The sequence below is a fragment of the Chelonia mydas genome, chromosome 3, assembly GCF_015237465.2.
Source record: "Chelonia mydas isolate rCheMyd1 chromosome 3, rCheMyd1.pri.v2, whole genome shotgun sequence".
Taxonomy (NCBI): domain Eukaryota; kingdom Metazoa; phylum Chordata; order Testudines; family Cheloniidae; genus Chelonia; species Chelonia mydas.
In genome coordinates, this window is record NC_057851.1 from 41,753,068 (window position 1) to 41,779,428 (window position 26,361).

The window sequence follows — 26,361 nt, forward strand, 5'->3', positions numbered from 1 at the left end:
AATCAAGTATCGTGAAAGACAAATACGAAGACAGAGCTGGCACACACCAATAGGGCTGGCTTGAAAACAAGAATTCTATTTTGTGACAAATTTTGAGGTTTCAAACTTTATTTTCATTCCACATCAGTATAAAAATTAGACCTTGCAAATTTTTTCATGAAACGCACTGAGAGGCACCTGGGCCACAGTAGCCAAGAGCTTGATGGTGAGGGTACTCACAGGGGAGTCAAATGTCTGTGCTGCCTGATTCAGAGGCCTGACTTGAATATTGGTCTCTCGCATCCCATTTGAGGGCTCTAACCACTGAGCTACTGGATATTCTGGGATCTCTCTCTCACAATTCCAGCCTTGATTTGAGAATGCCACCTTGATGGAACGCACATTTCTGCAAAAAGGTCCCGTTTCAACAAAGTGGCATTTTCCAATGAAAAGCGTTTCATTGAAGAATTCCTGAAGAGTTCTATGCATCAGTAATTTCCTACTCACATATTTCAATGTTTAAATCTCTTATTAAGACTATCACCTAATCACTGAAAGTGCAAGAGGAGGTTATTGTAAATTGGAAAATACACACACGATCAGTTGGAAGGCAGAAACTATATACACAAAGGGCTAGTTTGTGCCTTTTTTGTGTAGAGAGTGGGGTGGAGATGAGCTGCACTGCTTCTGGTGCAGGTGCTGAAAAGATTATCTGTGGCTGAGGAACAATCTTTCCCAGCTCCGCTCTGTGAACACAGGCAGGTTCAATAAATTCCATCCATTGGGGCGGCACAGATTCTCTCAACTTCCCAGTTGTCTAGGTCTGCTGTGCAAGCTGATGCAGAGGGAAGCAGGGGAAAGTCTACCTCCTCCCTGCCACCTTTTTGGCACCTTACTTTGTGGAATGGAGCTGGGAAGCCTTTGTGGGCAAGTCTACCCTGAAATTAAAAACCCGTGGCTGGTCCATGCCAGTTGATTCAGGCTCCAGCCACAGGGCTGTTTCATTGCAGTGCAGGCTTTTGGGCTTGGGCTGCAACCTGAACTCTGGGACCCTCCCATCTCGAAGCCCAACCTAAGCCCAGAAGTCTACACAACAATGAAACAGCCCAGCAGCTTGAGCCTGAGCCAGCTAGCATAGACCAGCTGCAGTTTTTTAATTGCAGTGAAGATATATCCTATATGCCTCAGACACCAGAAGGTACAGTGACAGCTGCTGAGGACGGGGGCTTCCTGTGTATCACTCTGCTGCTACATAGCCATTCAAGGATTTCCCAAAATCTGGTCCTAAAACCAATTTTTCCCCTTTTATTAAAAAAAACAAACTCTAGTTATGATATTTAATAATTTATTTCCATTTTGTACTGTGTAGTTAGAGTGAATTGTTAGTTCTATCTTATGAATCATATTCTGCTTTCAGTCCGCATACAGAACTCCCAGTGATATCTCCATATATGGATGTAGAGCAATACAGTGGTCACCCTTAAAAGCGAGACACACTATTATGATTATTGATCATTTATTTTATGTTGCAACTCCCATCACCAAGGCACTTTCCAAAGTAAGTGAAGAAACAGATCCTGCCCTGAAGAATTTATCATCTAATTTGAGATGAGATTTATGAAACAGGGCAACAAACTAACAAAAGGCTAAGGAAGGCAGGAGGGTGGAAACTAAAGTCCAGTGGACTGGTGAAGGGCCTAGAGAGCAAGGACAAAAAGTTCACACTTTACACTCCGTGTATTCAAAAGCCATTTGAGAGACTGAAGAGGGACATGATGTGGTCAGAATAACACTCAAGGAAGATGATTTTGGGGGCAGCAAAGTTGGATTAGTCAACTAAATAATTTTTACCACAATATTGTGTATAGTATGTATAGGGAGGTAGAGATAATACAGCAAATATTGGAGTACTCATATCTAGTTCTCTTAAGTAACAGAAACAATACAGTGTAGAGTGAATATAGTGAAAACAGAATTAAAGTAAAAAAACTGATGTTGATAAATTGGAGAAGGTTCAGAGAACGATGAGAGGATTGAAAAACATGTCTTACAGTGATTGACTCAAGAAGTTTAATTTATTTAGCTAACAAAGAGATGGTTAAGGGGGTGACAGCTTATGTGTACCTACAGGGGGAAGAAAAAAATGATACTAGGGGGCTCTTCAGTCTATCAAACAAAAGTATAACAAGATCTGATGACTGGAAGTTGAAGTTGAAGTTGAAGTTGAAGTAAAATAGGTGTAAATTTGCAACCATGAGGGTAATTAACCTTTGGAACAATTTACCAAGGGTTGTGGTGGATTCTCCATTAAATAAAAAATGGATGTTTTTCTAAAAGATCATTATTTTTTCAATGAGAGCATATTTTGGGGAAGTTCTATGGCCTGTGTTATGCTGGAGGTCAAATTAGATGATTCCAGTGGTAAACTTAGTTTAGAATCAATGAAATTAATAATTCGTTCCATCCAATGCACAGTGCAGATTACGGCTGCAGTTGCAGCTATTCTCTACTGAGTGACTCTTCTGTGAAAATATAATTTCACTATAAAGACAATTCCACTGCAAACACACCCTTTATACACATTCCCCATCCAAGTCCAACGTTTTTTCCTCAAACCCAACTCATTATTTTTACCCATCATTCTTCTCCATTCCTTAAATTTCCCTTTGTTAGTAAAGTTTTTTTTTTTTAAATAAAGTTGCCTGCATGCATACGTATATCTAAGGCTAAAAGTTAAAAATTCACTTCCATCCGCTGTGTGTTACTGTTACCCTTTTTTCAATGAGTGGTTAGTCCAAAACTTGGGGTATTGACATTTTATTTTGTTACGAAGAGAAATTTATAATGGAGTAAGGGATTTCTTTTATGCAATCCCGTTTATGTACAAAGAATGCACACAAAGTCCTGTTTCCCTGAACATAGCAGGAAACAGCTTCTTTGCTCACAGTTCCAGTCACCTTTCCAGCCAGCTGCTTGCTCAAAAACCTCTTTTTTCTAAAAAACCTAATTATTCTTAGGGTCACAGTACCAGTGCTTCTCTGGCTATGTATGTGGCTTTCTACTGCTTCTCTCAGCTTCTTTGGTGTTTCTCACTGCTTCTCATACATACAGCTCCACCAATCAATGCCCTGTCATTGTTATATTAGTTCCTAGGGAAACCCCTTGGGCTACATGGTTCAGCTTTTACTCAGGCCTCGCCATGTGCCTATGCTTTGGGTGGTTCTCCTGTTGTTTCAGCTATCTGCTTCCATAAAAAGAGCTCAGCTGCATTTTACAGTTATTCTGAATGAAAGGTGCCTGTTATACCCACCAGCTTCTATGATGTTTAACCGAATGCATAAGAATACATAATCTCTTTTCTGGATCTTGCTCTCAGCTGTCAAGTTTCAACTAAGGATTAGAAAAGGTGAAAAGCTCTTTATATCTTTTAAGATTTTACCATTAGTGGTGGTGGTCCAATGCATGAGCTGATGTCAACATGACAAATGTTGTGATCTTCAGCATACTGACAATGGAAGTGATTGGAAAGTAAGCACCACAGTAGCGAGCCTGTATAACAGTGCTGTATTACTCCTTTTTATAAATTTAATCCAGCATTTATAATCCTCAGGAGTTGTGGTTATGCATTTAAATACTCATTTTAACTGGTAGCTTTACAAACACAATATGCATCTTTACCTCTCTTTCTCTTGCTTATGAAGTGTCTCTTCACAACAGTAGAATGAGCAAGGAAAAGAAAAGCATAATGACAGGGCACATATTTTTATTTTTTTCTTCTTTTTTTTAGATTGAGGTCACTGTCAAAACAGTTTTAGTTACGTGCAATTTTAAGATTTCCAAAGGTGACTAGTGATTTGGGTGTCCATACTGAGACTCTATAAATTGACCTGATTTTTAAAAAGTCTTTAGCAAGGCCTGTCTGAAAATCAGACCCCTTTAATATATTTTAAGGTAGGCATCCAAAAAAAATCACTAGTTGCACTTGAAAACTTTTGCCAAGATAATAAGTAGGTAGGATGAAGTCAACTAAAGTAATAAAAGTCAGCCAAATAAATAAAGATCAAGATAATGCTAACCATTAAGCTGGTTTCTTAGCATATGTTCCCCATCCCCAACATAACTGATACGGAATAGTATCAGAGGGTAGCTGTGTTAGTCTGTATCCACAGAAACAACAAGGAGTCCGGCGGCACCTTAAAGACTAACAGATTTATTTGGGCATAAGGTTTCATGGGTAAAAAAACACTTCTTCAGATGCATGGCATCTGTAATTTTCACTCCATGCATCTGAAGAAGTGGTTTTTTACCCACGAAAGCTTATGACCAAATAAATCTGTTAGTCTTTAAGGTGCCACCGGACTCCTTGTTGTTGATATGTAACAGAGTATATTGAAGATGGCTTCTTTGTCTAGTAGTTTTTCCTCCATGTACGAAATAAAAAGGCATCTACTATCCATACATTCTTTTCGTATGTCATTTTATTTAAATGAATCAGTTTTTCTTGTGGAAGGCACTTCAAGTTTAGTACACCATCTGTTTAGAGTGAAGCTATTGTTCTTCCCCCTTTGAGAAGAAACTTTAATCCCTAGAGCTAATAACTAAAACATAGGAATATACTTTGGAACTGTATCATCTTCTCTGTGAAACCCAACATGAGGGTTTTGGGGGCTGTTGCAACCTGGATGTATGACCTTCACTGACAGGGATGGTGTATTAGCTCAGTGCAGAAGCACAGGGCCTCCAAGTGAATGGCTAGTATTCTTGTAGATGCACAGGGATCCTCCGAAGTTTATTGTGGGTCCAGCAGGTTATTCCAAAGTAGGGAAGCCACACGAGAGAAGAGGAACACCTTAAGAAGGGACATCCCAAAGTATAATCCTTACAGAGACTTCCTCCCCCAGAATCCTCTCTCTCAGGTTTTAACGTACATGTATTTACCATGTAAGTGTTCCGGTCATTCCTACTCTCCACTTTTGGTCTAAAAGCTAAGTTTATTTGATCACACTTTTTAAAGTAGCTACGAAAGGAAGCTTTATATAAAGGATTGAAAGCTGATTAATATGTTATGATCATGTTACAGATAAGCAGTATGCGTTGTACATGGTTATAAGCACATCAGTAGAAAGTGTTGTAGCTGGTTCTAAGCAACCCATCAACATCTTGAACTCTAACAGCTAATTAACCATTTATTAAAACAAGTTATTAACCTTTTATAAACTATTCGTGAATGGAAACTTAATATAAAATATGACCTTTTATTTGGTTTCTCCTAAAAATACTTGCAATCAATGCAATCAAAAGTCCTGATGTAGCCAATAAAAAAGTGCCCTCTTATCTACGGAGCTAGCAACATCACTACTTACGTTCATTACAGCTGTTCAAGTTGAGTGCCATGGCTGGAGTCCAGACCTGGAGTCATCAAGTTCTTAAATTTAATATAATCCATTTTTTAGGCATGTGCAATATAATCTTCCTAATTATGCCATTTTAGATAAAGGCAGCACAGTACATGAAGGTTGATAACTTCAGTCCATCTCTTTTCTTTCTCTTGCTGTATGTATATAATCTTGTTTCTGTTCTTAAAAGATGTGGTGAATAATGCACTTAGAACCTGATCTTGTCAGGTGTTGTGCACTTTTCATTCCAACTGAAGTCTATGGTCACTGACTATGCCTAACACCTGGCAGGAGAAAATTCTTAAGAGTGACTCAGGGCTCCAAAGCAACCCAAATTCCAGTTCCTCGTCTCTCTTTTTTCCCCCCAATGACATTTTATACAGCATTTCTCTAAGTACAAGAGGCACATATGATTCTTTATAACTTAGCTTACCTTGTTAATACATTGCACTAGCTGCACTAAATAGTTGTACTTTAAGGTTGAGGAAACACTTTTTCTGGGGAAAAGAGTTACCCTTTGTACTTAGTTCAAAGAGAATTTTTCTTGTCTTTATTTTTTTTAAAAAAAAAGCTTGCTAAAATTCCATTGACTGATTAGTTATCAAAATACAAAAAGCAACTTTCCCCCCTATGATTTCAGATGCTTTTTTATACTAAGGTAGCTTAAATACAGGTTTGTTTAAAACTTCTACCTGGGCACTGAATCAGTTGTCAGTGAAAACTAGTGCCTTAAAACACAGTTGTAAAAATTGGGTTTAGCAATAAAAAATTATAAACCTGTTAGGGAACAGCAGTCACCAGATGGTGCTGTTACACATAGTCTTACAAGTTCTTTATCTTAGCATGCCAAGAGTGTATAATCTTTGAAGAAATCTTGTAATGTTAGTTTTTTGAGGCTGGTTCTTTGGTGAGGCAGTGACAGAGAGTTTGCTCTCTGTCTTAATCTAGTTAACTACCTAGAATCCATTTTGGGGGCATAGCTGCCTTGGGCCTGGGTGTTGTAACTCCTGAAAATAACAACAAAATGCTTGCTATGCATTCTTTGGATTTTGCCCTCTGGATTGCTGCATATAGGGAAAAATCTTGCACTTTTCTCTATTCTCAGAGAGGTCCCATTAGCAGCGGAATCAGTGTGGAAGGGTAGCCAGAGTATGTGGGAATGCCCTGCTCTTTGGAGCCTGCCTGTACAGCAGCATGTATGAAGTGGGGAGGAGTGGGACTTGCACTCATGAGGGTAAGGTTGGAGCCACAGAAGTAGCCATTGAACTGAAACACCTCTGTGAAGCAGCTCTGTAACCAAGTGGAAGGATTCCTCTTCCCAGGTCTTCTACATGTTTCTCCCCAGAGTTTAAGCCACCTGCTCTGTCTGTGCTCTGGACTAAGTATGTACTATATTAATTATATTATTAATTATTAATTATTATTATTATTGTTATTATTATTAACAGCACAAGAGTTTGCCACATCTAACCAAAAGACATTTTGGAACTAATCATCAGTTGGTGTCAAATGCTCCACTGAAGTTAATGGTCTGTCCCTGTATATCAAAATATATTCCCATGAGTATTTCCTTATTGAAGTATTATCTGCTTAGCAATGGATATTCATGCATTTTGTAGTGTGCCATAAGGGTAAAACTCCCATTTTACAATTCCCCTGCAAGGACTTTGTCATTTTTTTCTAATTTTATCAATAAATTCCTGTGTGTTCTATCCATGTTGTTTTACACTAACCCCAATAGATGTATTTAAAATGTTTTATATTTTTCTTCCCTGAATATAATCCCAAAGAATGCATGATGTTGAAGAGAATAATTCTCAACTTGAATTAAATAACTGAAAACTAGTCCAAATTAAATCTTTCATGTGCTTGAATTGTACTCTCAATTTCACAACACTTGTTTATTCCAATTTTTCAATTGGAATAAATTATCTGAGGTAACACCATGATTACTGATAAAGTTCTAACATCCCTTATCCATTCTCAATAATTTTATACTAATAGCCCATACATCAGTGTTTTTAAGTGTTTGTGAGTAGACCTTTTATCTTTTCATGTAGTGCCAAATATGGTATAATTATTATTCTCTTTTATCCACTACCTGCTAAAATTGCTCAATAGTACTAGATTTAATGCATCTTAAATGCCAAGACCACAGTAAAAAAACTCTGGATCCATCTTGGAGCCATTACTCATATAAGTAAGTGAGTAGTCCCAGTAATTTCAAACAGGTCACTCATGAGAGTACAATTTACAAGACCGAGACCTCTATTAGTAACTCAACCAGAATAAAAATCCTAATGGACTGGATCCAACAGAAATAGATTGCAAAATACCTAGTTAACAACAGCTGCAACCTCATCACCTCTCTTTCCATAACCCACCACCTTTGTATATTATATAACTATCCAATTTAATTTTATTCGCTCTCTCTCTCTTTTAATATGGTGATGCAGCCTATAGGCCTGAATCTCTTCTGTGTTGTTCTGGGTTTATGGCAATGTAGCTCCACTGATTTCAGAGGAATTACAGTGGCATAAAACTGGAGTACACAGTGGTAAACCAAGCTCTAGGATTTTAACCCATCAACTTCTGGCACCAAACACCACTTGTGTATATTTAAATTGACAACTTTTATCATATTCTCTTCAATTAGATACAATCCTATAGGGTTAACTTCTCTTTTATTTATCTTCTAAAGAATGAAACACATTCAATGAATTAAGCAACATTCAAATATAGTTTTCAGATGTGCAATATTCATATTCTTATTGTCATGAGTAAAGTAGTATCTATATTCTGTATATTACTACCTGGTATTCACTGGTCTAAATAATTTACTGATTAAAAATGTAATTAAAATAAAAGTTCTTCTATATGTAACTTTTAAAGAAGATTGTGAACAGCTAAATTACTATATATACGTAGAAATAACATTTTACTTTTATTTCCTACCTTTGATCCAAAAGGATTGCCAAGGAGTTTATGGACTAAAGTAATCACTTCATTCATCACTGAAATAAAAGTCATCTCTAAGGTGCAATACGGCAGCAGTTTAGCAACACAAAAGCAACACTAGCCAGTACTTAGTAAGTGAAGATTCTGAATCTGATTCTCCTCTCACATACAGTAGCTTTTCATTAGTACAAGTCCACTGACTGTCTGATTCCTGACCTACATCAGACTAAGGATCAGAAATTTTGTAGCCAATAAAAATTTAAGAAATTTTAAACAGACATATTGCGCTCTTTCATTCTCCCAAATGGACCAATGCACAGGAGACCCTACAATCAGATCTGCCCCATTCCACAAAGACGGGGAGCTAAGCTGCCTACACAACACAGTCCTCTTTATGACTGCAGATTTTGCAAAGAATCCTGTGAAGGGTTAGTGATCTGTGGCCGTAGAGAGGGAAGGTTGAGGACAAGAGAAGTTGGGAGCAGAGGCATGTGCATTATCCCTTACAAGACTCATGTGAAATCTGGAGCAAAGATAATGTAATCTCTGGCTTTGGAGTCTTTAGCAGTATAACCCCAACGGATCTGCTGCTTTGTGGGATGGCCAACGGGTTCTAGAACTGTTGTAGAGGCACAGGGCTTCTAAAGTGGATGGTTCTAGCCTCTTACAGATTAGTTGGGCTTTGGGGCAGAACTTCTGCCATTCCTGCAATCCTCAAGTTATGCAGACATAACCCTGAAAATGTTTAATTGACCTAGTGCCACCTCCAGAGTGCAGGACACCACAGCACCAAGAATTCCAGAGTACTAGTTCTACTCTCCCAATACGACACCTTTCAAGTTGCCTCTCTCATGACTCCCTATGATCACAGACACTTTATTCAGAAATATCTGCTCCACTTGCTACCAGCTGAGAAGTCCAAACTCAGGAAATGACAAAGAAGGCTAGACGTTTAGTGCACTCATGGGGTTTCTTGGTGGTATTACCGCCAACAGCAGGTTGAAATATGAAAAATATAAAATCACTGTCCTCACAGAGTCTGGTCTCATTCACTGTCACTTGTCATGTAGCTGCAGTAGTCTAGCAGCATAGACAAGGGACCAGGGACCAGAGAATCTAAGTAAGTCACTGAGGCTACAATTTTTGATAGTCTCCATTAATTTTGCAAGTATGTTTTTCAGTAGCCAGCTTGAGACATCTAGGGCCTGGTTCTCAGATATCCTAAAAACATTGAATTCCAAGTGAAGCCAATGGAAGCTGAAGATAATCATTGTCTCTGACAATCACACTATATTACCAGTGTCTCCAGCAGTAGTCAGTTTAGATATTTTTGGCCTTAAAATATATGTTTGAAGGTTGGGGGAAAAGTGGAAAAATGTGGCGATAATTAATTATATCCTACACACCCTCTGTAGAGTGCCTTAAATTCTATGGATAAAAAACACTATACTCTTTAAGGATTATTATTATTAGACAGACACTCTCTTCCCCTCCCCAAGTACATAATGCATAAAGTCTAAAATGAAAATCAGATTCCATATATACTATATATAGAAGCAACCATCAACATTTCTTTAAGGTAAAACCTCAACTCTTCTCCTAAACTATAATCTGCCGTCTAAAAAAACCTTTACAAAACCTAAAAATGTAAAGAGTTAAACAAGACAAATAATTTTAAAATGCTCTGGTATGTTCAAAGATTTGCATAAAACATTGCTGCTGCATCCTTTGAAAAGGTGAGTATGACATTTAATTTTGCAGCACATGCCATACAGTACACTATAGTTCAGAAATGGTATGTAACTTCTGGTTCATTTTCATTTTATTCTGAGAGACATGTATCAAGTGAAAAAATTGCTACACAATTCAAAATTTGACAATCATGTAATGAACTTGGCTAATTTAAAAGAGATTTATTTTCTATTATTATAGAGAACAGGCATAGAGTCTTAGTAACCATGTTGTCAGGGCTGTGATATATTTGAGTTCTCATATTCCATCTCTTGCCTGAAAAGGCTTATTTCAATAAATAAGTCATTTTTCAAGCAGTCTTTGTTGTGTGTATCAGCAATGATGGCATGTGGGTAGGAATTGGGCAAGTGTGAATGTCTTAGAGATTGAAAAATAAAATATGACAATGATGGTAAGACACCCTTTTTGCCAATGTAAGGCCAGAACTGAAATTTGCTCAGTATAGTTTTATTGCATTAATGCCATTTGCTATACTCCTACAGCAGAGCTGAAATCATAGCACCAAAGATAATTTGAACATCCTACACACAGCAGCTGTCCATTCACTCGCCACCTTTTTTTTCCCAAACTGAGCTCTTTAGTACTTCATTATTTCAAGTGAAAATTGTTTTAAAGAAAAAAGTACACTAAGAGAACAAAGTGAAAAACAAAATAGCTATACCCCCCGCCCCCCAAAAAAGATGATTCCTACAATAATGGTGGTTTTTTTTATGGTCAGGTGGAATCAGAAGTGAGCAGGAGTAGGACAAAAGGAGCCTCCTTAGGCCATTTATAATCACAGTCCTTATGCTCACAGAAACTGCTCTATGTGCCCACAGATGCATGTGCCAACCTACAAGAGCCTGGAAGTCATTTGACTGTAACCAAACCCTCCCCTTCTGCGCCAGCCCATTGTACAGGCTGGGTGCAACAGGATGAGTTGGCTGCACCATTTAAAGGATGATGAAGCTTGGGCACATCCCTGCTCAGAAGAAAGCTTATTTTCCCCCTCAGCTTTCACTGTTGTTGTGTGACACAGCACTGCCTCCATGGCACAGTTGTGCCTAAATGGCATACTCAAGCCCTTACTTTATAGTACTCAAGTTCACACTACTTTCTGCTGTACTTTTTAAGCATGCATAATCATAATGGTATTTCATGAAGAGCTACAGTGAAGACTATCCACATTTAATTATCACCACAGAGTGCAGAGTCTATATATGTTTCTTGTGTAGCTGGCTGCACATGTTTTGTTCAGTTCATCATTTCTCCCCCTTTACGATCATATGCTCCTCATACCTATGGAAGGTACAGTGATTTGGAAGTACACATTCTGTTTTGATACACACAATGAAATTTCACTTATGTCTTGTGTAATTGTTTTAGATATTAAAAAGCATGTTTGGTTGAAAGTTCTCTAGCTTTGCAAGAACACATGACTCACTTCTATCATCCTTATATGGCAAAATCCTCTAGGATGTAATAAGGAAATTATATCCCTTGTTTAACATAGTTAAAAAACCTAGCAAGAGGATATCTATGAATTTGCTGGGTACTAGAAGGAGTAATTATTATAGACACCTATTGATTTCATCCCTAATAATTCTATAGGACTTTTCTATAAGTGTGCTCATGTCTCTCAGTTAAAAAGAGATGCTGTTTCTGTATGTTCATTAACATACCTTTTTTGCCAGTTAAAAGCTGTTTCCAGGCTTGCTCTCTACCTCTAACAATTGGGCAGAACCTACAGATCTATGATGAACAAATAAGGATGAACTCCAACTCCAGTGTGGTCAAAAGGACTGTATGAACATTTGTCCACATCAGGGCATATGCCTCTTGCACCAATCCAGTAAGCAAGCTTCTGAGAATCTTAAGGCAAGTTCCTTTGAAAGTATATGATCCGTGACTGAACAGTGAAAGAAATCCACTAGGAGACCGTGTTTAACTTTAGCATCATATCAGGGAGAAATAATTTTGAAATGTTATAAAAACCATTATAATGATATGGGCTAAAGAAGATATGAGACAATGAAGAGTAATCTTAATACATTAGTGCATTTAAAATGGTTTTGCTAGCAAAGACCAGACAACTGTCATTCATGGGTGCAGCGGGCAGTTAATATCTGAAGTTCTCTGGTAATTCCCAAAAAGTGTTCAACATAGCCCAGTTTCATATCCTCCTGAATCAGGTGGGAAGATTCAGAAGCGGTAAATAAAAGAGACTCATTACATGAACTGTTGCCTAACCTTGATCAGCTTTCTATAGAAATCACACATCTACTTGGCCGAATTTCTTTCCCTGGCCCAGCTCAATTGTCAGCTGAATGAACTAGGAATAGAGCCAAGATCTCCAACCTTTTACAAGCTACCCCATTGTCAGGTCACAGCAGATATTTTCTGCACAATAGCCTGAGCTCCACAATCACTCCAACACAATTTAACAATTATAGGTGAGAAGTGATATGGCATGAAACAGGACATGTACTAAACATATATTTTTTAAATTTTACTTTGAGAGAGTGAAACAATATATGGATTTAGTGTTTTCAATTTTTTTCAGGATGATTAAAAAATTAAAATAGTATGTAATTATGAACTTGTGTCATCTTAGTGAAGCACCACTATGGACTTCAATTATCTATTACTTATGCAATGCACAAGTGATCATGAGCTCTGCAAAAAAGATAAAAATTCAGTCCCTGCCCCAGGGATTTTATAATATACATGAAGGTGTTTATCTGTATTTAAGGCGTGTATCTGCATATGCTCACTATCAAAAACAGAGTTGAATCCAAAACCCAATGAAGCCAATCTTTCCTTTGCCTGCAGTGGACTTTGGATCAGGCCTGTAGTGCAAAGTAGTGTAATGACTATAGTAAACGTTTCCAAGATTTGGCCCTAGTATGAGAACAACAGGAGGAGACTGACTACATGACAGGGAAGGGATGTGTGTGTGTGGGGGGAAAGGGTAGGGGGTCTGAGGATAAAGGATGAGAAGACATACATTAGGTCAGATTGTGAATTGTTTATACTCATTAGCGAATAGTTACTTACACATGTAGGCCCAATGAATTTAATGGGAATAAGGAGAATAACTGCTCAAATAACTGCCCGTGCAAATAAGGGGGTCACATCCTGGCCCAAAATGATTATATGATCACTTGGAAGACTAATTTGAGGATTAGGAGATTAAAAATACTTGTTTGTTTTATTATAAAATATAGTATCCACACTAAGTTTATCAAAATTATAACTATAATCTGAAACTAGCAATTAGTAATGGGTAAAATAACTAGCTTCTAATTATGTATTAATTGTACAGTAACAGCTAAAGAGGTTTCTCACTCTTTTGACTTAAGTCCTTTTAAATTGATAAAACAAATAGCTCAAAGCTTCAGTCATTTAGTCATTCCTGTTTTGATGCATATTTTTAATTGTAGAATTCCATATATATAGTTTATTATTAGCCTGATTAAACAAAAAAAAACATGAAACATTATGTAAATGCAGGAAACCTCAGTATCAAAAAGATGTAACAAACTGAAGGTAATTCAGAGAAGATCAACAACTATTAAGGGACCAGAATGACATGAAAAGATGAAAAACACTGCACATGTGTGTGTGTATATATATATACACACACGTGCGCAGTGATTTTATCATATATATAGGATAGGTTAGATATATGCGTGAAAGATTGGCTGATTGATGGACTAAAGGGGGTATGTTAAGTACTGCAGCTAGTAGCACCTGAATGAAGAGGAAACTCTACCCAACTGCTTGCTAAGTCCACAGAACTTTAATCATGGATGCAACTGCTCCACCAAAAATGCATGCTGAGTCCCCTATCTCACTGAAGTAACAAGTTATTTGTGAACAGTGGTTCTGGGTGTTATTTGGGGGTTTCATAATAAAAGCCAATGTTGGGCAAAAACGTTTAATTTAATTCAGAGAAATTTCCTAACAAAATGCAGTGGTTATTAATAAACAGCTCTACACTGGTTGAAAACATATTTTGTTAAGGTTGAAAAGATGTTGCTGAGTTTTCAGAGCAGAAGACACTAACAATGGGGGAGAGAACTAGGAATCAGGTTATATTACTGACTCACTGCGTTGGCCATGGAGAAGACATTTACCCTCTCTGGGTTTCATTTTAAAATGGTGAAAAATAATAATTTCTCTATCTCCTACCTGACAAGCGGAGCAATGAGAAGCTTTCCTTCTGAAACATGAAACCAGGTGAAAGTTACCTGGTTTCAGGTTTCAATACCAGACTCTGAACTCAGGTTGGTTAGAACACTCACTGAGATAAAGCTAGGCCATATTTTACCTTGGAATTTTCGGTTAAAGTGATGCATTCTATGATGGTCGGGTGAGATTTGCAGCTCACTTTTCTGAAGGTATCTGGGAAAAACCAGCTGTGTTGAACTTTCCAGTCATTGACTGACGGCAGGTGGGGAATCAGGTCAATCAGTTGCCATTGAGTAGCTTGGAAAGAGCCATCCACTTATGACACTAGCAGAGAACTGCTTTCTCAAGTCTCCACATACCAGAAAACAGAAAAGGAAAGCTAGATATAAGAGGCCTACTGGACCATTAGAGTTGACCAGGCCACAGAACAGCATCGAAGAGCTTTCTTTAACCTCTACCCTCTTATGATTTGGGATGGAAATCAAGCAAATCTTAAAAATTTTTGGACAACTAACTGTTTTTCAGTTTCATTTAAAGTGAAATGTCAGTGAAACTCCATGGATGCGAACACAGGAGAAATTAATTTAAAAAAAAAACCTGAATTGCCTATGAACTTGAACCACCAAGAATGTCATCTCTGGTCAGTCAGAGGTTGTTGTGAGGCTTAGATGTTTTGCAAAGTGCTTTCAGATCCTTAAATGTATTGATGGGAGCTATGTACACACTATATGATAAGAGCAAGAAACAGTCCTCTGAAAGTGCACATTCCTAGTGTGGCCACAAGTTCTCAGGAACCAGGGTTGTTTTTGTTTTTGTTTTTGTTTTTTTTAAAAGCAGTAATTATTTTGTCTTGATTCATTTTTTGTTTTCTGGCAAACAGTTGCAGAAAATGTTAAGGAAAGGAGATATTTTAATAGTTTGAATAGTAGCACACAGTACAAAAAAAAGAAAAAAAAGAAAAAGAAAACCCCCAAGAAATGAGCTTCAAGTGGGAGAATTTAAGCATTACAAAGAAAACAGTAGAAAATTTACCCTCTTTTCTCTATCAAATGTCTATTGTGCAGACTGACCAGGTGTACTCCTCAGACTGCATGCCTTAATTCAGGTTCAGATTAGGGTATCACTTCAATAAATCAGTTGGGACACTTAAAAGCACTGAGCTTAAAAGGTAATAATTTCTAACCATTCATTCAAATTCTAAATGTATTGATGTTGCTTACACACACACATACATACAAAAGAAAGAACATGAAACTGGTGTAACTGAATTTTACCCCCCTTAACCAGGGGCACTCAAATAGTGATCTATTTCTGAGGCCTGGTCTATATTAGATCACTAAGGTAGCATAAATATGTCACTCAGGAATGTGAAAAATCCACATCTCTGAATGGTGTAGGTAAATCCAATCTAAGTCCCCATGTAGAGAGCACTAGATAAAAGGAAGAATTCTTCAGTCAATCGAGGTACTGCCTCTTGGGGAGGTGAATTACCTACACAGATGGGAGAATCCTTCCCATCGGCGTAGGAGGTGTCTACACTTAAAATGCTGTAGCAGCGCAGCTGTGCCGCTGTCGCATTTTAAGTGTAAACAAGCCCTGAGGTCAACAAGCAATAAGGACTAGAAAATGTTGCCTTAGTTTGCTTGAGTGTGACAGGGTGCTGGGCAACAACAGTTGAGCCAGCACTCTGGTCACTGCAGCTCAAGTTAAACACTGCAGAACAGACCTCGTTAAGAAGAGCTGTGCCTAAATGGTGAGTGGAGGAGAGCTGGAAGGCTAATTAAGCCATTAGGCAGAGGACCGAAAAAGGCACAGGAAGGAAGAAAGAGTGGGGAAGCAGACAGAGAAAGGGAAAGAGAGATTGCTCTTCCCTGCTTGCCTCAGGAGCTCAAGGCTCCCTAAGACCACAGGACAGCAGTTCTCAAACTGTGGGTCGGGACCCCAAAGTGGGTTGTGACTCAGTTTTAATGGGGTCACCAGACCTGGCATTAGACTTGCTGGGACCTGGGGCCAATGCCAAAGCCCGAGCCCCACCGCCTGGGGACTTCAGCCCCAAGCGGTGGGACTCAGGCTTCAGCTTCAGCCCTGGGCAGTGTGGCTCAGGTTACAGGTCCCCCGCCTGGAGCTGAATTCCTTGGGCTTCTGCTTTGGCCCTCTGTCTGGGCTGGTAGGGCTCAGGACCGTTCAGGCTTCAGTTTCCCACCTTGGGGTCACATAGTAATTTTTGTTGTTAGAAAGAGATTGCGGTGCAATGAAGTTTGAGAACTGCTGCCAAAGGAGTAGGGCTGTATAGCATATAAGGGTTGTCAAAAGCAACATTGTAAATAAACTGCACAAGGTGTTTTACCAGCATAGAAGTCTCTGAGTTGTTTGTGGACTTGAACAGAGGCAGGAGCAAATGGGCCCAGCCATACAGGGATACAAAGAAAAGAAAAGAAGAGAAGGGATGGTATCAGATTAAAAAATAGTATGGAAAGAATTTCCTTCTTGACCATGATAGTTGGACTGATAATTCAAATGGAACTAGGGCTAGGATACTGGAAAACAGCAACGTGAAATTAAGAGGTTATTTGAGCATGTACGTCTTGCAAGTGTGGGGGCTTCAGGGAGCAACTCCTAGAGGGAGTAGCACAGAGGCAGAGACTGCAACTGTAACTGTGACTGCCTGCCAGAGTTGTGCTGGAGGGATACATGGCCCATGCTTGCTGGATCAGGCACCTGACAGGCTAGGATAATCAATTATATGCCTGTTGAGTTGGCATATGTCTGGGCCACGTGAGCTGACTCAGCTGAGCCTGGAGGGACAGTGTGAACAGTGAGAGAGCTGACTTCAAGGGGTCAGGGCTGGAGGAGAAGCAGCCTGCCTGTTGCCCTCTCCTGCAAAAGAGAAACAGTTATTTTGTCCCTCCCTCTGAAAGGGCCTGAGAACAACTTGCAATCCCCATATCCACAGGGGCAAGACCGAGCCCCAAGATTCTGCTGCACAGTTGAGCACAGGAGGCCTCCTTGCGCTGCTAGCTAGGGGACTGAGAAGGCCTGCAGCTAGCTGAAAAGGAGAGCTATTGGCCTCACAGAAAGGGAGAACACCATCCAGATCAGGCCTGTGGGGAGATTTGGATATGTGATTTCTCATTACATGTATTTAGTTTGTACGGTTTTATTGTGGGAGTGGTTGGAGCCTCATTAATTTATTAACCTTTGGTTTCTTTTCCTGCTGCCTTCCCCATCTTTTAATTTATTCTTTTCCTATCTGTGAATAAAATATTGCTTATATGTTGGTTCTTTATTTATTGTACCTGTGAACTGGAAAACCATAGAAGTCATAGGACTTGTTATTACGCAGCCACTAGGTAGAATCAATGAACACTGAAGTCCTATTGGCCCTTGGGGGAAGAGGGTCACTAAATTCTTGATGGGGAAAGAATTAAGGGTCTCCATCACACTAGGGATGGGGACTACAAACATATCTTACTTTCGAAGGCCCAATCCATAATACTCAGGTTACAGTGACAGCCTTTGCATCACGGATGGGATCAAATAAAAGACAGCTGGAAAGTAAAAATCATTTGACATTTTCAAAATTAAAGAATCAAACAATAACATCAGATGACTTGTCCATTCCAGTAGGCCAGTCAGATAGCTGCCCACAGGAAAATATTTATCTTATTGAAAGGCAAGTACATTTTTTTTAAATGTCTCATGTTGTATTTTATATTCTTCTGATTTAGGGAGAAGAATTCTACTTTTATATGCTCCATCACAACAGATGAGTTCTGTGAGGGTATATCTGTTTCCCTGTACTGAACTTTGTCAAGAAGGTCCTGTCTTTGGAACTTGTTTTCCTGAACTGCCTATCCCAGTCCCTAAGCCCTAGTTTGACAAGCTTCAGGTAACTCTGGAAGGCTTCCTGGTCCCCGCCCAAATCAGCACTAGACTGAATGTCAGTTTATTTTGAATTGATATTTCAACACAGGCAAATTTTCCATGGGGGGTGGAATAGCTGGGGGGTGTCTGAGTCAGCTTTGATGGGCACTGTTGCACATTTTAATGGTAACTTAAAAAATTCTTAATTACAGTCATTATAGGAGCTGTACAAGTTAATAAATTTCTACACTGTATTTTTGTTTTCCATCTTCTTCCTCTGGTATTATATCCTCTCAAATCCACACAATGACTTTTTCTTGCTCTGACCTCCAAACTGAGTTCCCTATAAACTGAGGTCTTTCCAGCAAGGGACAATTAAACCTGGTCATAAAATTTAGAGAACAAAGAGGGAGAATGTGGGGGTCACAGAGCATCTGTACTTTCACGAAGGATTCAATTTGCATTTTACTAAGGCCTCTACTATTCTGTACAAGTTTCATTCCAACAAAACTTTGCTCTGGGTGTCAGGGCTGAAGTGAGCTCTCTTGGAGCCTAAAGCATTACTGCACCTGATTAGCTAACAGATGGCATTGTAGAACAAAGAAACATCACTGCCACAGTTCTCCTAATCCCAAATCTTGACATCTTGCGTGCTAACACGCAACATTATACTGTGGCCACCAAAACACCACTTTCTTCTAAACAAGAAATTTAATCTGAATTAGCCCCTAATTGTTACACTCATACAATTAAAAAATCAAATCAATTTACAATAGATTAAGCTATAATTCCTTAAATAATAAAACTATCTTTAAAGTAAGCTTTTAAGATATTATCATGTGGAAGATCTAGTGTATTTTGGTAACACTGGTTCATGTCAGTTTTGCATTACTGTAGCTCCATTTGGCTAGATTCTCTGCTACATTAGTTTCCACTTTGCACATCACAGGGGATGCTGTCAGGGAGCAGGTTACTTCTTCTTAATTCTCTGTCTGGGTGCTGCCCTACCTGTGCCAGATGGCAGTGGTCCCCATGGGATCATCCATGAGATAACAGTAGCTGAGTGCAGCCTACTCCAGCCATGCCTCCTTCTCACCTCCCATCTCATTCTAAATAGGACAGGAGCACATCTTGTTTTTTTAAAAAAATAAAGAAAGTTCACTAAAAAGAGGACAAACTATTTTTTTTTACATAAGGCTGTTCTGTAACTTTGCATATTAATAAAGTTTGTTAACAAGGGACAATTGTATCCAAACTCATTTCAAGAAAGCAATTATTTCTGTACCAAAAAGCAATACATCTATAAAGTTCAGCCTAAAAGGATCTTATTTCAAGCTTTACATTCATTAAAAAGAAAAACTCAAAAATATATTCATGGTTTAAAGATTTAATGAAGAACCCAGTTTGAAAAGAACATCAAATAGACTATCAGAATAGTACATGAGACAAATATTTAATGAAACACAGAAGAGCAACTGATCCGGTCCATTGCCACTAGATGCTATTGTCAAATACACTAACAATCAATGACAAAGTCTAAGCTAATGTATGCAGCTCCAGACAATATTTATTAAAATACCTGTACTTTTTTTTACAACAGTGTTGGCATTGATTTTGATTCTACTCACACATAAGAAGAAACCTAAAAAAGGCAGAGTTTCCCCTTTGAAAGGGGAAGACTAGAGGCACATTATACTGTCTGCTGGAGATTCACTGAAAAATATGGGAATTATCTGTCTAAAGTTTGGTGGTTAAGGTATTGCTGCCTAAAAGGTAATAAGAGACAAATCCTGCAAGGATTGAATGTAGACCAAAGTCAGTTGTTTGATGCTCATATGGACAATACTAGAAGTGTAATGTGGAAAGATTACCTCTGACACCCTTTAGAGAAATGCACAACCCAGTCTGGTCAGGTTCAGTTGCCATGCTCAAAACCCCTGGAGATCTTTGGATGGTGCTCAAAACCCCTGGAGATCTTTGGATGGGAACTCTGAGCAAAGAGACTTTGGAATGGATACAAAGACTCCCTGTAACTTAAGGGCAGAGAGAGATTGACAGGGTAGACAGAGACTCTGAGAGGCAGCAGTTGCAGAGGGGAACCTGGGTTAAATGGAACCTCCTTAAACAGGCAAAAAAGGCGAAATTTAGGTAAGACAGTATGTGTTTAAGCTTTTGTTATTTTAAACCTGTTCTTTCTGCTTGTGACATTCCTATGGATAAATATTCTGTTTTAGATGAGCTCTTTTCTGTACCTGCATTTAATTTTGTGTCAGAGCTCCCAGAGAGGATTCTCTACCAGGGGCTAAATCCAGTGTGTCAGCTGAAGGTAATATGCTTGCTAAATGTGGGTGCTGTCACCAGGTGATCCAATCAACAAAAGCATGAACTGTGAGGTTCTACTCTTGAGAGAGGTGCAGATGTAGCTGTGTCACCTGGAAAGGGTGTCCACAGGAAAGAGTGGTCAAACGTACAGTCTATCTATTGTGTTAATTTTGAGGGAATAAATGGGCCCAGTAAGTCAAAGATGCTAACATGACCCTGTTCCTGTACAACACTAAACAGTTAAACTTGGTTCAACGTTTTGAGTATACACAACTCGACCTGCTTTGTCCTATGACAAGCACATCAGTTATTTGCTTTCCCACAGTTGGGCTCACAACTTGCGGACCTAGTAGGCCTACCAATGAATGCAATGGCAAACCATGACAGTCACACTGGCATTCAAGCTTCTGGTCTCCTCTCAGTGGGTTCATGTGAAGTCCAAAAAAAAAACCATACAGTCTCCAAAGGAAACAAAACTTGTTTGATGCTTGTGTGGGCCCACTGAGTAAATATAAGGAACAATTCTGGCCCTTCACAGTCCCTAGCGAGACTGGAGTATTGAACCATATAAAAAAAGAAAAAACAAACAAATGAAATATAGGAACTCAGCAGTGGGAAAGTGGGGGTAACAAATGAAGACAGATAATTCTTCAAAGACATTACCTTGAAAATGGACCACCATCTACTGCTGTTGATGCTGAAAGGATTTTTTTAAGAAGCTCCAGGGAAAGTAAATACAAGGAAATAAGGTGATCTTTTTTATAAAATGTTAATGCTTCACATGAGCAGAAAACTGTGAGAGCTCAAAACAAGTGTGCGCTCAGGGGGAATGGAAAGAGGGACAGGGTTTACACAAGCTCTCACGACGTCAAAGAAAAATACACTGTGGCAAGATGTTATGAGCATTCCTGACTTTTTGTTGTGCAGTTTTTTGTTTTGTTTTGTTTTTAAGCACTTACCATTTCTACATGCCAAAATACATTTGGAATCTCAACTGAGGTAGGTTAAAAATGCCTAGCTAATTTTAAGCTTCTGATGTTTGCTGCTTAGTGGCAGAAAACAGTGTAGCATAATGTAAGATAAAGTAACATGGTCATTTCATCTTACAAATGATAAGGAACAGAGAACCTGAAATTAATTTTTTTCTTTCTTGGTGCATTTTGTGTACTGAACATCCATTGGGTATTCTTATCAAATGCATGGCAGGGAATTCTCAGATTAGTAGACTGATGGTGTGCCATGTCACTGGAAAGCGTGATGGGGTTACAGACCCCATTCTGAACCTCGGCCTTAGGAAATAGAGCAATACTGGTCTAGAGAGGCTCCACCCCTCAACAGGTATAGGACATGCTCATGGTGGAGGAATATTTTAAAAGGACACTGGTAGGCCAGGGAAACTGGGGAAAGAGTTGCAGGATGCACCAGGAAGCAAGGCTGACACTAGAAGCTGTGATAGGAGTGGGTACAACTTGTTAAAGCTCCTCTAGCAGTGGGGATCTCGATTCCCCCCTTGCCTTCTTGGGGACCTGAAAGCCTTAACAGAGACTGCTTTGAACAGGACATTAAGAGTATGTCTACACTGCAATAAAAAAACTAGTAGCATGGCCATGGCTGACCTGAGTCAGCTCACTTGGGCTCTGAGAGTCAGTGCCACAGATTTTCTTTTGCAATGTAGACATTCCTGATGGACTGTTAGGGTGTCTTCTAAACCAGCGACCACACACCAAACATTGAAGCTCCAGTCTGGTAGGAAGTGACCCAGGGGAAGATTGATAACTGATCCAGACACTTTGAAAAACCCCATAAGGGCCCTGGGATGGGATCTTGTGGAGAGAGTGGGGCCCAGGTCCCCTACCTTGCCTCCCTCCTCCTCTGTAGCAGCACAAATCCCAGTATTAAGCATTCAGGAAGGATTGAGGTCCACCACATACAACTTGGCTGAGTCTTCCTCAAGGATGACTAGATTGGCAGAAACTGTAAAACCACTGCCTAACTACTAGGATGGTTGGTTATTAGACTATCCCGCTACAGGGGGCATTACAGAATTAAGTATTAATCTATGTATTGTTCCGGGATATCATTTAAAATGTGAACACCATTAAATTCTTTTCAATTTTCTGAAGTTGTACTCTATGTATGGGGCAGTGTTAACATGTTTCAGCTTTTTTTCCTTTTGAATAATATTTTATAATAAAATGATATCATTATGAAAAACAAAATATTTTATAATAAGAATAGCATTTTTGCACTTCTACCTGTAGTTCTCAAACTGCTTTGCAAAACGGGGGTAAGAATTCTTGTCCCCACTTTAATGAAAGGAAATTTAGTGAAAGAGGTTAAATGACTTGTTCAAAGTCATACAGCAATTCACTAGCAGGGCTGGGAATATAACTTTGGTCACTTGATTCCCATGTATTACATTACCCTATGTATTACAGAACACTGCCACCTCTCTCTATATACAAAATAACAATCAGTAGGAATAATGCTAGATAGAAACTTCCCCACTGAAAATTCCATTTCCTATATTTGAGGTAAGGTCTTAGATTCAATTTATGACCTTAAGATCCAGTAGTGTAAATGGTAAAATGCCAGCCAACATATGTACAATTCATGGGGTTTTTTTTTTATAGTTTTGCTTAAATAATTTACAAAGAAATTCTGCAAATTACTATTTCTGAAATTTCACAGACCTTTGCATATATATATCGATTCACCTGATGTGAAATTCCACTACTTCAACAATAATTCCGGCAAATAGCAACTAGTCCATGATACTGTCTGCAACGGATTAGAGTGCGCAAGTGCTCAATGCGAGATCTTGAAAGATTACCATAGTTACTGATATTCAAAAATATACAGAAAAAGAATTCTGGTGTCAGATAATCTAGTTTTAAATGACTATGTAACTTTGCAATCTGGTGAGATGAAGCATGTTTCGTTCTTAGCAGAAAAAACAACTGAATTCTGGCTACATGACCACTCTGATCTCTTTGTTCACAGTCCTAGGTGACTTTTGCTAGCTTACTGCAGGAAAGTCAGATTTATTTTAAGTACAAATTTTGCTCAGTGGGTTAGACTCATGAGATGCAACATTTCATGTTCATGAGGAGTCTAAGTGGCAGCAGGCAAATCACATAAATATGAATATGAAAACTTGGACTATGAACACTGATATTTAATACTAATAACGTCACTAACATATTCATAGCAACCTACAGCATTCAGTAGGCCTGATTATCATTTCACTTCCTATACTTACTAGTGTAAATCATGAGTAAAGGCACTAAAATCAATAGCCAGGAATCTGGGCCTTGTGGCCCAGCAGGGGACAGAAACTGGGATTCTCTTTCCCCTGAGGATTCTGCCAGTGTGCAAAGTCTTCAGTTGGCGTAGGGTAAGTATAGATGACTCGTGTGTCCCCCTCCTTGCACAGGAGTGTGAAGGGTGCAAAGGAGGAGAGAGGTGAGAAGGAAGCATGGCTGGAGTAGGCTGCACTCAGCTACTGTTACCTCATGGATGATCCCATGAGGACCACTGCCATCTGGCACAGGTAGGGCAGCACCCAGACAGAGAATTAAGAAGAAGTAACCAGCTCCCTGACAGCATCCCCTGTGTTGTGCAAAGTGGAAACTAGTGTAGCAGAGAATCTAGCCAAATGGAGCTACAGTAATGCAAAACTGACATGAGATCTGAACCAGTGTTACCAAAATACGTTAGATCTTCCACATGATAATATTTTAAAATCTTTCTTTAAAGATAGTTTTATTATTTAAGGAATTATAGCTTAATCTATTGTAAATTGATTTGATTTTTTAATTGTATGAGTGTAACAATTAGGGGCTAATTCAGATTAAATTTCTTATTCAGAAGAAAGTGGGGGAAAATGCTAGCTTTGCAATTGCACACTGTGCAACTTCCCAGAATGTGGAAAGTTCATGAAAATAAATTCTTCTACCCTTCTACTTCGCTGTTCCTGATATTTGACTTCTTCAGAACCTTTCTCTTCATCTGCAGCCATGAAACAAGGGAGAGTTCAACAGCATTAATCTGGAATAACTCCCCTGGCATGCCTGTGAATAGGGTGATGAAAAGCCCATTTTTTGTGGCTCTAAAGTCCTTTGTGTTACCTTTGTATTATTCAGCACACATCTATTCTCTATGGATGAATTTTTCCCTTTGAATGTTGTTCCTGACTGACCAATATTCAATTAATAAGGAAGAACTTACTCCCAGTGTATGGTGTATATGGGAGTGCCCTAAATATGCTGGGAAGAAGTCCCTTTTGCCACTCTCAGGAGCACAAATGCCATGTGCATCAATCTGTCTAGTCTGAGTCAGCAACGGTCAGACCTCCCAGGGAAATCCACAAAACTCCTCCTTTCTTGTGACTTACACACTTTGCACCTTTTTATTCTGGAGAGTGGCAGTCATCACTTTGTCTGAGGACAAGTCTACACTACAGCACTACATCAGTGCAGCTGCACCCAGGCAGCTGCGCTGCTGTGGCGTGTCTGGTGAAGACGCACTGTGCTAACCGGAGAGTGCTCTCCTACTGGCATATTTACTCCACCTCAGTGAGAAGTGGAAGCTATGTTGGCGGGAGGCACTCTCCTGCTGACGTAGTGCCAGTGTGGACAGCGCGAAACTTGCATTGCTTGGGGAGAGAGGGAGCTTTTTCACACCCCTGAGTGATGTAAATTAGATTGACTTAAGCCGTAGTGTAGACCTGATGAACAATGCCATTTTTTACACCAATACATTTAAAAGATTATAATTTTGTTTAACCAGGGAGCGGCACCATCTATGTCAGTGTTAATTACATCCCTTCCTACCGGGGTTTTAAAAGAAAATAGGCCAGCAAGTAGTGTCATTATATTACAGACTACGGCTCTGTCTATCTTTTCCTTGCAGACAATCAAGAGAAGTTCCTTTGAATAGTCTGTTATGTCTCAACCAGAAAAGCAGAGAGCACCGTTTTCATGCAAGGATGGGATCGGGTCTCATGTGCAGCTGCTGGAAGGGGAGGTATTCAAAGATCTACTTGCAGCTGAGGCAACCATAGCATAGCTCCTATTTTTGAGGTTTCTATTTGACTCCCCTAGAAAAACTCCTGACATGGGCCATAAGGACTTGTCTACATGGGCCATAAGGCTGTATCTAGTCTTTTTCCCGCTAAAATTTATTACTATGATTAATATTGGTGCAGCTCTACTAGTGAGAGCCATGGGGGGAATGCTAGTGTAGAAAAGTGGCTGGGTCATCTAATCCATCTTAGAGATAGCCCAAGTAAATGGTGATTAAAGTGCTGATGATTGATAGTACCTTATATTCACTACAGCCCCAAGCATTGCTACCAACAGAAGTGCACCAGTGATTCATTTTAGCTAAAAGAAATTTAGTATAGACTAGGCCTCTCATTCAGCTCATAGGACACAAACACCAAATTGAATTCATTCTGGTATCCCTCAGCTATCAGTAGAGTAACCACAGCTGGATATCTGATTCCTATATAAACAAATCTGAAGACTTCAAGCTATTGCTCAGATAGTACACTGTCACAGCAACAAAACCTTAGATAACACTTTTGAAAATCCCACCCAGAATTAATGCCACAAGGTGTCTAATTAATATGGAAAAGGTATGTACTAGTCTAGAAGAGAGAGTGAAATATTATTAGTCAATGGATAAAATAATGAAGTCCACAATAAATGCACAGAATAAATGCTCCAGGGTTATCAAACTTTTGTCTAAGTAACTTATAAACCTAAATCAACAGGACTTTGGCACATTTGAAAAAACAAAACCAAAAAGCTATCCATTGTGAATAACTAAAATTATCCCACCACACTTGGAAAGAATAGACCAAGGCCAAATTCCTAAGGCCAAGCCATTCCTGAGATACATTTCACACACA

At 39.1% G+C, this 26,361-nt stretch overlaps 1 protein-coding gene across 1 annotated transcript in view; it reads right to left on the reverse strand.

Annotated features, from left to right (window-relative positions):
* CSMD1 (CUB and Sushi multiple domains 1) overlaps nucleotides 1-26,361 on the reverse strand; it is a 1,979,019-nt gene that overhangs the window by 1,422,369 nt on the left and 530,289 nt on the right. The gene's annotated exons all lie outside the window — the stretch shown is intronic.